Consider the following 13,500-nt stretch of genomic DNA (forward strand, 5'->3'; position numbering starts at 1 on the left):
ATCCGAAGTGCATAACGCTGTTGTTTCCTTCCTTACTATATTAAGAGGCATTTTTCAGGTGAATTAATTTTATATACGCGAAGTGCTAAAACCGTGTGGGTTATACAGCGCAAGGAATTGTGGAGGCGCGATCCTCCGTCTTCTGATTAAATAAGCATTCGGAGAGGAGGAGGACGGTCGCGTTCGCCTTGCTAACTTTGTTCCCAAGATGTTGCTTCTTTTTACTACGCGTTCTTCAGAGTCCCGAGAAAGATGAATGGAGGAAGCAGACCTATCGCAATTAGTAACTCCCTCTGCTGCTTTGTTGCAAAGTCAACCGTCAAACTAATCAGCAGTGAGGCAACCATCATATCTGAAGACAGCAGAGAAACCGGCCACAAAGCATCTGCATTTATTTCTGACCTTAGCGACCTAAAGGCTTGACTAAACGGGGTTCAGTTGGTTATTTCAAATTAATCAGTAGAAATGTAATACTTTGAACAATTATCACCACTTCCCTTCCCTTTGTCCATTCATCGAATTATGTTGGAGTCTAATTGAAACCTCTCTTTGAAGCATATATAATCGACTCTTCTCCGATTCTGCCAAGGCATTAAGAAAATCTGAGAGAGACTGTTGAGCGAGCCCATCATCTGGCTTTGTCCCGTTGTTAGACTGCTAGCGCACTTAACACACACACAAACACACTGAGGTCCGTGGTTCGATCCCCGGTACAGGTGAAAACATTAGGACATGTTTCCTTAAGACATTTGCTGTCCCTATTTACCTGTCAGCAAAATAGGTACCTGGGTGTTAGTCGACTGGTGTGGGTCGCATCCTGGGGACAAAATTGACCTAATTTGCCCGAAATGCTGTGCATAACAATGGCTTTCTATATAGCAATATGCAGTGATGTCAGCTATGTCTGTATACTTTGTACGATGGCACTCGGCTGGCACCCCAGAGGCTGTGCTAGAGGACATTAATAAAATTAGAGAACATTTAAGGATTGTTAACCTTTACCCAAATTTTTCCAAATGTGAACTAATGATGTCGTTCAACTCAGCCATAAGTCACAGTCGTCTTGCTAGGCGTAAGACTACAATATATCTACTGCTACTAACATTTACACCCCCCTCACACAAAAAAATATGCTGACCTAAAGAGCATTGAAAACAAGAATCGAGACACTGGCACCCACTGGGTGTCAGTCCTTTCATAAGTTAATATCCTATTAGAAATGTTTTATTAAAGCACCAAAGTAACCAAATACAACATTTTATGAGGTTCATGTTATATAAGGTTTCTAGAATTTGTCTGGATGAGAGAGTAGGTACAAGTCCCACTTCCACTCAGAGCTGTTGGGCTGTACACACAGGCAATTCGACCCGTGTGCACGATCCCAGCTTCGTTAGTGGCACCAGTATGTGGAAGGCTTTCACTGCCGCAGTACAAAGGCAAGAAGTAACGATGGACAACAGGTGATCCAGTAAGGTTCACTTGTGTATAAATTGCTGCAGCTTCAATTCAAGGTGTTAGATCCAAGCAGGATGTCATCCACATCTCTGATATGTATCTCTGTTCCAAGACTTTATTTTAACAGTCCTCGTATTGGTCTCTGGCCTTGATTCCCAAATTCTTATTATTATGTTTAATTAAATTCTTTATTATTTAATCTATAAGAAAGAGGTTTTTTTTTACGTTCCCGAGGATTAGGACTTAGCATTCATCTTCAGTAAACTAATACTGTCGGACCACGACCTTAGGTTGTTTGAGTCTTCCAGAAGTTCAGCGGTGTCTAACTCTGAATCTGTTATAATGCCTATTTTTTGTGTCGTCAGCGAATTTGCTCATCATGATTTATTCCCTCGTAAAAGGTCATTCATAACGCTACATAACTCTGAGGATTATAAAAAAAAAAGAGTGAAAAAAGGTTAACTGTGTTGTATATTTGCGTTTATAGGGTAATTTTTGGAAATTTGATTATTTTGGCATTTAAAAAGTCATTTATTTTTTGTACTGATTCTGATTCGTTATTTCAGTTTATTAGGATAATACATGTTTACGTTATTAACCTGTCAGTTAAGTTAACTATTATGTCACTTCACCATCTGGGTCAAGGTGTAGCTTTCATGACTCCTCCACATAATATGGCTCATGTATGCACTAAGGTGGGAGATAACTGGCTGTCGAAATATTTTAATTTAAATGCAGCAATAAATATTGAATATTATACCAAATTAAAAATATATATTTGTACAATACTACGGCGTACCGAGTGTCCTTGCGTAGGAAAATAATTTGTGCTAGTTTCATTAAGATCAGTCACTTGGTTTCCCCTGAAATAAACAGGACAAGGCAAAAACACACATAGCTACGTGCTGTGTGCTTGGTTCTTGTAGGATCGCTGGCTCAAGAGGTAAGGTGATGCGTGCATTGTGCTGTCTCTGGAGGCAGTACAACGTTCGTAGGGTCGAGTCCTGGCCTGCCGCAGTTTGGTATATATATATATATATATATATATATATATATATATATATATATATATATATATATATATATATATATATATATATATATATATATATATATATATATATATATATATATATATATATATATATATATATATATATATATATATGTATATATATATATATATATGCAATAAGATCACAGTAAACAGGTGATTTCAGAATATGCAAAACAACCACTCTGAAAGAATAGAGAAATTCCAAGCGCATTCGTGACTACTCACATTATCAAGGAACTATGAAAGTAAAGCATCCAAGGAAGCTATATATGGGGTGAGTTGTGCAAAGGACCTATCCAAGTTGGGTCGGCGCGCGTCAGGTGTTTAACCGTTGTGGGATCTGATAGTGAGGTGCTGGCCAGACCCCTTATATAGCTTCCTTGGATGCTTTACTTTCATAGTTCCTTGATAATGTGAGTAGTCACGAAAGCGCTTGGAATTTCTCTATTCTTTCAGAGTGGTTGTTTTGTATATATATATATATATATATATATATATATATATATATATATATATATATATATATATATATATATATATATATATATATATATATATATATATATATATATATATATATATATATATATATACATACCGAATAGGCAGAACTTGCGATCTTGGCTTAAATAGCAACGCTCATCTTGCCATATTGGACAAGTGAAAATTTGTGTATGCAATAATTTCGCCAAAATCATTCTGAACCTAACGAAAAAAATATATTTCACTGTGTTTGTTTAGTATTAAATTATTATAAACAAATATAAAATAAATTTAGTTGGGTTAGGCTAAAATAAATTGTTCTTGTTATAATAAGGTTAGGTAAGTTTTCTAAGATTCTTTTGTAGCAAAATTAAAAAAAATTACATTAACATTAATGAAAAAAATATATTTTTAAACGTATAAGAAATTTTTTTTAGAAAGGACTTAATTTTAAATGAGTTCTTGGTAATTGGTCAGTTTTACATATTCGGCTCGACATATATACATGTATATGTATTCCGATTAGGTAAAATTGGTCAGTTAGCAAGGACTCATTTAAAATTAAGTCCTTTCTAAAATATTCTCTTATACGTTTAAAAAAATATATTTTTAATTTATGTTAATGTAAAAATTAATAATTATGTATCAAAATAACCTTATTTTAACAAGGGCAATATAATTTAGCCTAATCCAACTAAATACATTTTAGATACATACATACACACAAATACAGACAAATATACATACACACGAGAGAAGTATTTTCAAAAACAATACTCAAAATAGGTTTGAGATGTCAAGATTAACTCCATAACCTGTCGGATATCTAGTCTGAGTATCGGAAGTGATAAATGAGAGGGATGGATGGACTGCAAGAATTGAGGTGCAGGCAGGAACAAAAGTGGGTAGGAAAAAAAAATGATTTTTCGAGATGTCAGAATGGGAAGAGTAATAATAAGCGGGGTTCCTCCAGGACTAATATTAGGACCAGTACTGTTTCTGGTATATGTGACTGACAGGACAGAAGGGATTAAGTCATGAAATGTATCACTGCTTACTGATGAGAAACTAATAAGAATAAAAATTTATAAGGACAAGGAAATCTGGGAAATTTTAAGATTGGTCAAATAGGTTGTTACTGGAATTCACTCCTAACAAATACAAGATTAAAAACTGGAAAGGGGAAGCAAGATGAGGGGAAACTGATGATAGACTTGGGGAACTGAGGCTACGTACCATATTCAATATATTCTAGCCTAATCATTCATAATATAACACATGATGTATATCGGTTGCTGGGCGTTCCGAGAGGCGCTTCTCTGTATTCTATAACTGCAGTCAAAATTTTTTAATGCAACGAGATGCATTTCGGTACGTATTTGTGTGATGCCAGACAGGTATCCCGGAAATCCCCACTCCCACCTAGCCCCTATACCTTAATGCAGCAAGATATGAAATATTTTTATGCACGTAGCAATGTATGTGTGTATATACGTATGTATACTCAAATACGTATTCGTGTGCAAGTACACAAACAACCCGCACATAGAAGAGAGGAGCTTACGACGACGTCGGAAATTATCGGAAACTGTCGGAAATTTATACCATTTACAGAGTGTAGTGCAAAACTTCATCAATTCTGGCAGAGATGGATAGAAAGAGAACAAATATGGAAAGGAAAGATGCGATGCGAAGTGTAGAGATGAGCGAGTGATGTCAACCGCAGTGATGTATGCAGCTAAGTGGAATCTTCCAAGTATAATATTTGGTAGGTCACTAGGCTGACTTCAGTACTTCTTATTATAGTTTATGTATAGCAATACCACAGCCGGTGAGAATAAGTTCGACCAACGCTTCAGAGATTATCTGATTTCTGAGTGGTGGTGTCAGTAGTTGCGATTAAAGTAGATTTCAAGCTCCTGGAGAGCGAAACGTTGCCAAAGTGAAAATGTTACATTAGTTACACATGTGTCCTGTTACCCAACAAAATTGGTTCCGTCTGTCAGCTTCTTTGATAACTAACTTTCATGATTACAAGTTTGATAACTCGATCAGCGTGAAGCTGAGCTTCACATTGGTCGAGACTATGGAGCTAGGCGCTTCTCAAGGCTGAGGGACTGACCACCTCAAAACTACTTCATCAAGGCTGTTGGACTGATCTTTACCTCTCCACTGCTTCTGGAGACAGCAGAAATGTTTTGGAAATAGATAAGAAAGTGATGGGTAACAAAAGAGAATTGTACAAAAAAATTTACAGCATTGGTTTATTATTTTTTTTAAGATCGCTTAATTTTTTTCAGCTTGATCCTTAAAATTTTGAGTGATCCAGAGGAGAGAGTATATTTCGATTTTTTTATTAATAAAAATTGGCAAATTAGAGGCAAGAAAGGTCACCAAAGCAATAAATCTCTAAGATTCACTAATGTTGAAAGTTTGAAGGCTATCAGATAAAGCATTTTCTAGTCATCACACGGACTCCAACGATTCAAAGTGTGTAACTATTATAATAGGAAGTTTGAAGCGACACAAAGTTTTAGAAGGTAGTGTTAGGCTTTTATCAGGAGAAAATATCACTTTTCTTAAACTTTATAACAAATCTGTTATTTTGGATATTGTTATACCATAGTTCATAACTGTCATGTTCTACTTGTAATCTACCTGTCATAGTCTGTTCGCCAAGTTCTACTCGCATGTTCCATGTCATCTTGATACTACTTTTGTTTAGGACTAAACATCGTCTAATAAAAGGCTGGTTCTGTTACTCTTTTTTGTTCTGCTTTTATAGTCGCCATATTCAACCTGTCACTGTTGAGTTGTGACATTGCTTCATTATTTCCAGCTGTCACTATCCACCGGCCCTTCACTGCGGCTGTCCCGCCTGCCGCACTCCACCACAACATTCCTGTGCACTTTTCTCCACCGCAAAATTCCCGCCTGTCACCCTCCATCGCAGTGGTCCCGCTGTCACATTCCAAGAATTGCATTCCCATCTGTCACACTCCACTACGACATTCCCGCAACAGCATTCCTGCTGTTGGCTTCGCAGTGTTGCGTGTCACACTTCTTCAAGTGTTCAGGTTTCACCCGTCATTTTCCCAGACATGAGCTGACAATCTTCTCCTTACCTGTCCTTCACTCACTCTAGTCTTTACCGCTAACAAAGAAAGCTGGATTTATTTCCTTTGAAGTTTCAGTTGCAGTCTTTAATTTTTTTTGACATTCGGTGTGTGCTTGTTAGAGAGAGAGAGAGAAAGAATGAGAGGAGTAAACGAGAAAGGGAGAGCGAGAAAGGGAGAGAGAGAAAGGGAGAGCGAGAAAGAGAGAGCGAGAAAGGGAGAGCGAGAAAGGGAGAGCGAGAAAGGGAGAGCGAGAAAGGGAGAGCAAGAGAGAGAGAGAGAGAGAGAGAGAGAGAGAGAGAGAGAGAGAGAGAGAGAGAGAGAGAGAGAGAGAGACAGAGACAGAGACAGTGACAGACAGACATAGAGACAGACAGACAGACAGATATGTAGGTAGTTAGGTAGGTAGGTTCGTTGATTTTGGGAGAGAAAACGAGAACGAGCATGACAAAGACAGCAGGAAACTTTGCGGCCCACACTGAAATATTCTGCAGAGGACTATCTGCTATCTCAGTAATAGTACCTGCTTAGCACGGACCAGTAGACCTGTGCTCCTTTCTTATAGGTCATTGTTCATGACTAATCCATTATTTACGACTATGAGCAGGTTTCCATGCAAGTTCCCACAGTTCAAGATAAACCTTTCGGGCACTGCGATTCCATCTCAAGTCTCTCTGATAACCGAGGCTGCTTATTTCGGTAATATGCGTATGTCGTCCGCGAAGTCTGAAGCCTTGGTGTAGGTTACATTTCTAGATCAATCATGCATATAAAAAGCAATAAGTCTAGGTTAAGGACCTATTCCTGGGGATACAAGTTGTCACGCTTCACCATTCACCGTCTTCACACCTCACAGTGAGCCAGCTGTGGATCTAGTCTTCGAGATTCTCCCCTGTGAAAGAAAACTTAGGCTTACTTAGTTACTGGTTACTTGGTACTTTGTCGAGATGTTGGGGAACATCTATGGAGATTTCATTGTCGTAGTTAATGTAAATCTAGCTGACTAATACCAGTAACTTTGCAAAAACCACGATAATTAAATATTCGATAAAAGACTGTCTTCCAGAAAAGTATTTTGTTCCTGATTATCGGTTCTATTTGCTACCCATAAATAATGTGAATTTGATGGGGCGATATAACAGAGAACGCCTGATCTATTTACCATTAGAAATATTGGAACGACCTTAACCTGTTTCTAATTATGACCTGTTGAATATAACTACTATATTCTGATAGATTTTTTTCTTCCTGCTCGTGGATGTATTAGCAATTCTAGGCGAGGTTTTAGTTCCTTCAACGAAGTTACGTGAGGCGGAAGTGACACTTGTCACTGAAACATCATGATTAATTTGAATATTCTTTTATATGTATTCAAAATCTTAGTACTTTAAATTTACAAATTAATTCTTGTTTTTCCAAGTAACTTTAATCATTTTATAGAATTATCTTGCTTTCCCTGAGTGTTTAGCATTTACGTTCTAATACATAAAAGATTGCTGGGTATTTAAAAACGATTTCTCTCACCCATTATATCTCTGCGTTTTAATTTTAAGTGTGATATTGTCTATCTCTACAGATCGAACTTTAAATTTTAATCTGGTTCACATATCCTTTACATCAGTCACATCAAAGAGCAGTCCATTCACTATGTTCATATCTCTATGTAATTTAATAAACTCCACTCCTCTGTAATATGGAGGCGTCAGTGTGGTAATCCGAGCATCAAAATTGATACTTTAGAGCACAAAACACTGTGATCACTGCATACAGTGATCACAGTGTTTTGGAGTAAGGTCAATATTAATTATCATAACTGGTTGAAACGGAAATAATTATATAATCTGAGTTATGACAGTCATCTACCAAGTTAATTTGTCTATTGGTACATGTCACTGAACCATTATTATTAATTATTGAATTATTATTAATTATGGAGATTATTATTAATTATGGAAATTATTATTAATTATAGAAATAAGTTCTTCATAATAACCTGTATTTTCACTCCCGGTAATTTGACTCTCCATGTAGAAAATCGTTTAAAATTATTGCAGACGTTAGTAAATAAATACATTTATAAATAACACGTAGATTATGGTTAGGATAAATTAGGCTAGTTTAGGTTAGATTAAGTTAGGTTAACGAAAATTAAGCTAATGTGCGTTGTTAATTAGGATGAATTAAGTCAAATAAAGAGAATGGATTGAAGGCAGTAGAAATGACGAGGTATGTTGTAATCAGTCCATCAACCTTGTAGAAATAGTTTGAGGTTGTCAGTCCCTCAGCTTGGAGAAAAATTAACCTCCATAGAGCTGAATAAAATATACATCTTCTGACATACACAAGTTTTGTAATCTATTTTTAAGTCTACTCACCGAGGACGAGAAGTTCACTTACAAAAACTCTCCTTTACTCACAGCATTTCATAATTATGGTTCAGCAATTATTAAAAACTGTTTGACCTTTCACTCAAGAAAAAATAAAGAGAGGCAGAATTGATAAATGAAATGCGAAGATATATCAAAGAACTGTTGAGTCTGAGGTGGGTAGGTAGTGGAAGCAGTGTTGATACAAACTTATAATAGCGGCAATGATGAGGCTCATGAGGCCTGGAATAGTGTGTGGCTGTGTGTCAGGAGCTGAGAGGTGGAGCACAGTCAGGTACTCGACCCCTGCAGTCACAAATAATTGAGTACATAGCACATGAACACTTCATTATGACCAAATGAATGTATGTATGCATGCATTTGTGTGTGTGTGTGTGTGTGAGAGAGAGAGAGAGAGAGAGAGAGACAGATATGAAAGAGTGCTAAGAAGCAGGATTGCAAATCACCTGGATTCCCAAAATCTGCACAATCTAGGGCAACATGGGTTCAGGACAGGTCGCTCCTGCCTCTCACAACTACTGGATCACTATGACATGGCCTTGGATGCACTGGAAGAAAATCAGAATGCAGATGTAATATACACAGACTTTGCAAAAGCATTTGACAAATGCGATCATGGCGTAATAGCCCATAAAATACGTGCTAAAGGAATAACTGGGAAAGTGGGGAGATGGATCTTCAACTTCCTAACAAATCGAACACAAAGAGTAGTGGTCAACAGAGTTAAATCGGAGGCTGCCATAGTGAAGAGCTCTGTTCCACAAGGCACAGTACTCGCCCCCATCTTATTCCTTATCCTCATATCAGACATAAACAGAGATATACACCACAGCACCGTATCATCCTTTGCGGATGATACTAGGATCTGCATGAGGCTGTCATCTGCTGAGGACGCGGTTAACCTCCAAGAAGATATAAACAAAGTTTTCCAGTGGGCAACGGTAAACAATATGATGTTCAATGAGGACAAATTCCAACTACTCCGTTATGGAAAACTGGAGGAGATAATAACTAGAACAGAGTATACAACTGACTCCGGCCATACAATAGAGCGGAAAAATAATGTAAGGGACCTGGGAGTAGTAATGTCTGAGGATCTCACTTTCAAGGATCACAACAGTGCCACGATCGCACGTGCAAAGAAAATGATAGGATGGATAATGAGAACTTTCAAAACGAGAGATGCCAAGCCCATGATGATCCTTTTCAAATCACTTGTTCTCTCTAGGCTGGAATACTGCTGTACATTAACATCTCCATTCAAAGCAGGTGAAATCGCAGATCTAGAGAGTGTACAGAGATCCTTTACTGCACGTATAAGTTCTGTCAAGCACCTTAACTACTGGGAACGCTTGGAAGCACTTGACTTGTACTCGTTGGAAGGCAGGAGGGAGAGACATATAATCTACACTTGGAAAATCTTGGAAGGAATGGTCCCAAATCTGCACACAGAAATCACTCCCTACGAAAGTAAAAGACTGGGCAGGCGATGCAAAATGCCCCCAATAAAAAGTAGGGGCGCCATTGGTACACTAAGGGAAAACACCATAAGTGTCCGGGGCCCAAGACTGTTTAACAGCCTCCCATCAAGCATTAGGGGAATTGCCAATAAACCCCTGGCTGCCTTCAAGAGAGAGCTAGACAGATACCTAAAGTCAGTGCCGGATCAGCCGGGCTGTGGCTCGTACGTTGGACTGCGTGCGGCCAGCAGTAACAGCCTAGTTGATCAGGCCCTGATCCATCGGGAGGCCTGGTCATGGACCGGGCCGCGGGGGCGTTGATCCCCGGAATAACCTCCAGGTAACCTCCAGGTAGGTAGGTTCGTTGATTTTGGGTTGTGCATAAGTTGTAATATGAGCTTTGTTAAGCGAACTGTTTTCGATAAAACAACTGAAGAATGATTGTTCTAAACGGTTTTTAACTCAAAACGCCGGTGTATCTTAAAACCATTAATTTTACTAATTTTGTTGAAGAAATCGATAATTTATAAATGCTTAATCAGATCGGATTCAAACTTTAAATTCTGATGCAGCTTACTTACGAGGAAGCTTAGTATTTTAATTGTATTGTGTAGGTTGCAAAAGTTTACTTCAGTCCCTCAGCGGTTCTTGTCTGGCAGCTTATCTGTAGTATGCAAATTAACATTTATTGTGAAAAATGGTTTTCATTGTGGATTATGGAAATTTTTAAATAAAATGTAACTGTAAAAAGAAAACTTAGAAATATTGAAAACTTCCGTTTATTTTGTGATATTCTAAAGTTTTACGAGTTTAGTGATTTTTTTGAAATGTATTTTCGCATTGCTTTATTATATAGCTGATCATATATTACAGTTAGTGTCCTTTTCTTTCTCTAAGATTTTCGTTTGTAACTTGTCAACGATGAACTTCAAAATTTCGCCGGTAGAGACCAACATATAACTACGGAGAAGCTCACAGCAATGCTATGGAATCCTAGTAAAGAGACTAACTTTATCTTTGTGTGTCTTGATGCCTGCTGACGGGTTCTTGATTCAAGTAATTGGATCTATCTTCATCCACGAATCAAACCTGTATATCCAAACCCTTCCATTGCACAGGCGTTGTATGGCCCTTTTGAGTTTAAACGCTGACGCGCCAGTTTAACAACGTACACAAACAACCGTGTAAATACTCGTAAGAGTCAGTGATGTTGCAGTGTTAATGTGTAGGAGGCTGGGCCATTTAAGCTTCATTACTAACAAAATTCTTGCTGGTTATGGCAGCTGCCTTGTTGTTGTTGTTTTAACTCTCCTGAATGTTTTACTCGCATTAAAATATTAATATATGAAGCACTCGGTAAAATGAATTTGCGTATATAATTGAGGGAACGTTGAAAATATTAGAACACTTTGGCTTTTTTAACATTACGGATGAGTGAATCATTTTGAAGATTAGAAACCATGTCATGTTCCAGCTTTGTTTTCGAGTTCTGCCTTCATGGACAAGATCTGAGTAGCAGTCACCATCAGAACAAACATCTGTGAAGCGACTCTGCGGTTAGAGCACTGACCTGTGAACTTCAAAACTCGCCTACCACAGGATCGAACCCTGCAACCCCCCACCTCCTCCCGATTTGTGATTTCATCTGTGAGGTTTTTGTAGCCATGGATAAAGCAACTATGACATAATATACTCTTATGTTGCTATCCCGTCATGCTGTGGTACAAACGAATCAAATTAATCTGCAACTACTAAAACTCTAATTTTGTTAAAAAACCAACACTAAAATATCAAAACAGGTATAAAGTAGCCTTATTACGCTACTACATACCTGTAATCTTTATTTAACTTAAAGATTAAAAAAAAAATGCAGGAATAAGCTTATGGAGTCTGCTGTTCATTGTCTTTCTTGGTAATGGAACACAAGATTAAGTCGTCTGTATATAATTAGTAGTTGATAGATTAGACACATGTGCAACAACTGGGTATTTTTATTGAGGAAACGTTTCGCTACACAGTGGCTTCATCAGTCCATACAGAGGAGAATGGTGAAGAACAGGAGTAGTTTAAGGTAATCAGTCCCTTAGCCTTGAGTCGATGTAATCAGTCCATCAATCTTGAAAAGAATACAGCTTATGTGCGAAGAAGTTGCTTGTATACTGTAGGCAGGAGAGGTGCAGCAGTCGTAGGTGGTGTCATATTTGACAAATGTGGAAGTAGTTCATGCCTAAGTGTCAGGAAAGTGAAGAATACCTTGTATTAAGATTCACTTCTTCGCACATATTCTGTATTCTTTTCAAGACTGATGGACTAATTACATCGACCCAAGGCTGAGGGACTGATTATCTCAAACTCCTCCTGTTCTTCACCACTCTCCTTTTTATGGACTGATGAAGCCACTGTGTGGCGAAATGTTTCCTCAATAAAGATTCCCAAGTGTTGCACATGTGTCTAAATGATCAACTTGTCGGTTCACTGAACCATTCATCTACATATAATCAGTAGTATTATAACGAGATACTGAATGTCAATAAAATGCTTGTCACATTTTACATGAGAGGCTTCTGAAATAGTGGTGAATTTTTATTCAGACGTTGACATTCGAGCATTCACTTTACGGAGAATTTTAAAGCTCAATATGAATCCATTATAAAATAATAACGAGTGAAAACGGGAACATACGTGTCATACCACAATGTTTCTCTAGCTTTAACAGCATCTCTTGTTATAGAATCTTTAGCCAGGTTGTAAAATTAGACTCATGTGCAACATCAGGGTATCTTTATTTGTAGACGTTTCACCAACTTCAGCCTTGGCTGAGGGACTGATTACCTCATCTTTTGTATATAATTCTTCATTCTTCACATTATATCCTTGTATTGATAAGGCCACTGGTTGGCGAAACATCTACAGATGTTGCACATGTATCTAAATTTTCATCTTGTGGGTACTGTATACCAATCACATACATCTCTAGCCAAGGTCGAGGATCTATTTACACTGTAACATATACGGTTACTGGCCATACCAATCGGCGCTTAACCTGGCTAAGTGTGCGAGGCATCCGGCATCTACCGTGCTTCAACAATGGAGCTGTGATCTGATTTCACGGGCAAATGCTCATCTCTCTGACCCAAGCGTTTGTCTTTGATGTGTGTGCCCCATCAAGAGTAGTGCCTCAGTGCTGGTGAAGGGCTTTTGATCCAAGAAATTGTAGCTATTCTTTTCCTCCACAGAAATACAATTATCTCCGTTTATCACTTCTGTACGAATGATGTACAAGACATGTACAACACCTGGTTATCTTTATTAAAAAGCTTCAATACTTAGATTACATACTGGAGACAGTGGAAGATAAGGTAATCAGTCCCTCAGCCTTGACAGATGTTCAGTCCCTTATCCTTGATCAGATAAGTAGCCGTGACACGCAACCTTTCTTCCTAGGTCAGGTTAAGTCACTTGCGTTCTAAAGATGGCAGCATTTGACAACGTACTGGGAAAGGCAAGCATCAACAGTGTTGTGTACAAGCGACGGGTCAACA

The sequence above is a fragment of the Cherax quadricarinatus genome, chromosome 31 (genome assembly GCF_038502225.1).
Source record: "Cherax quadricarinatus isolate ZL_2023a chromosome 31, ASM3850222v1, whole genome shotgun sequence".
In the NCBI taxonomy this organism is placed as follows: Eukaryota; Metazoa; Arthropoda; class Malacostraca; order Decapoda; family Parastacidae; genus Cherax; species Cherax quadricarinatus.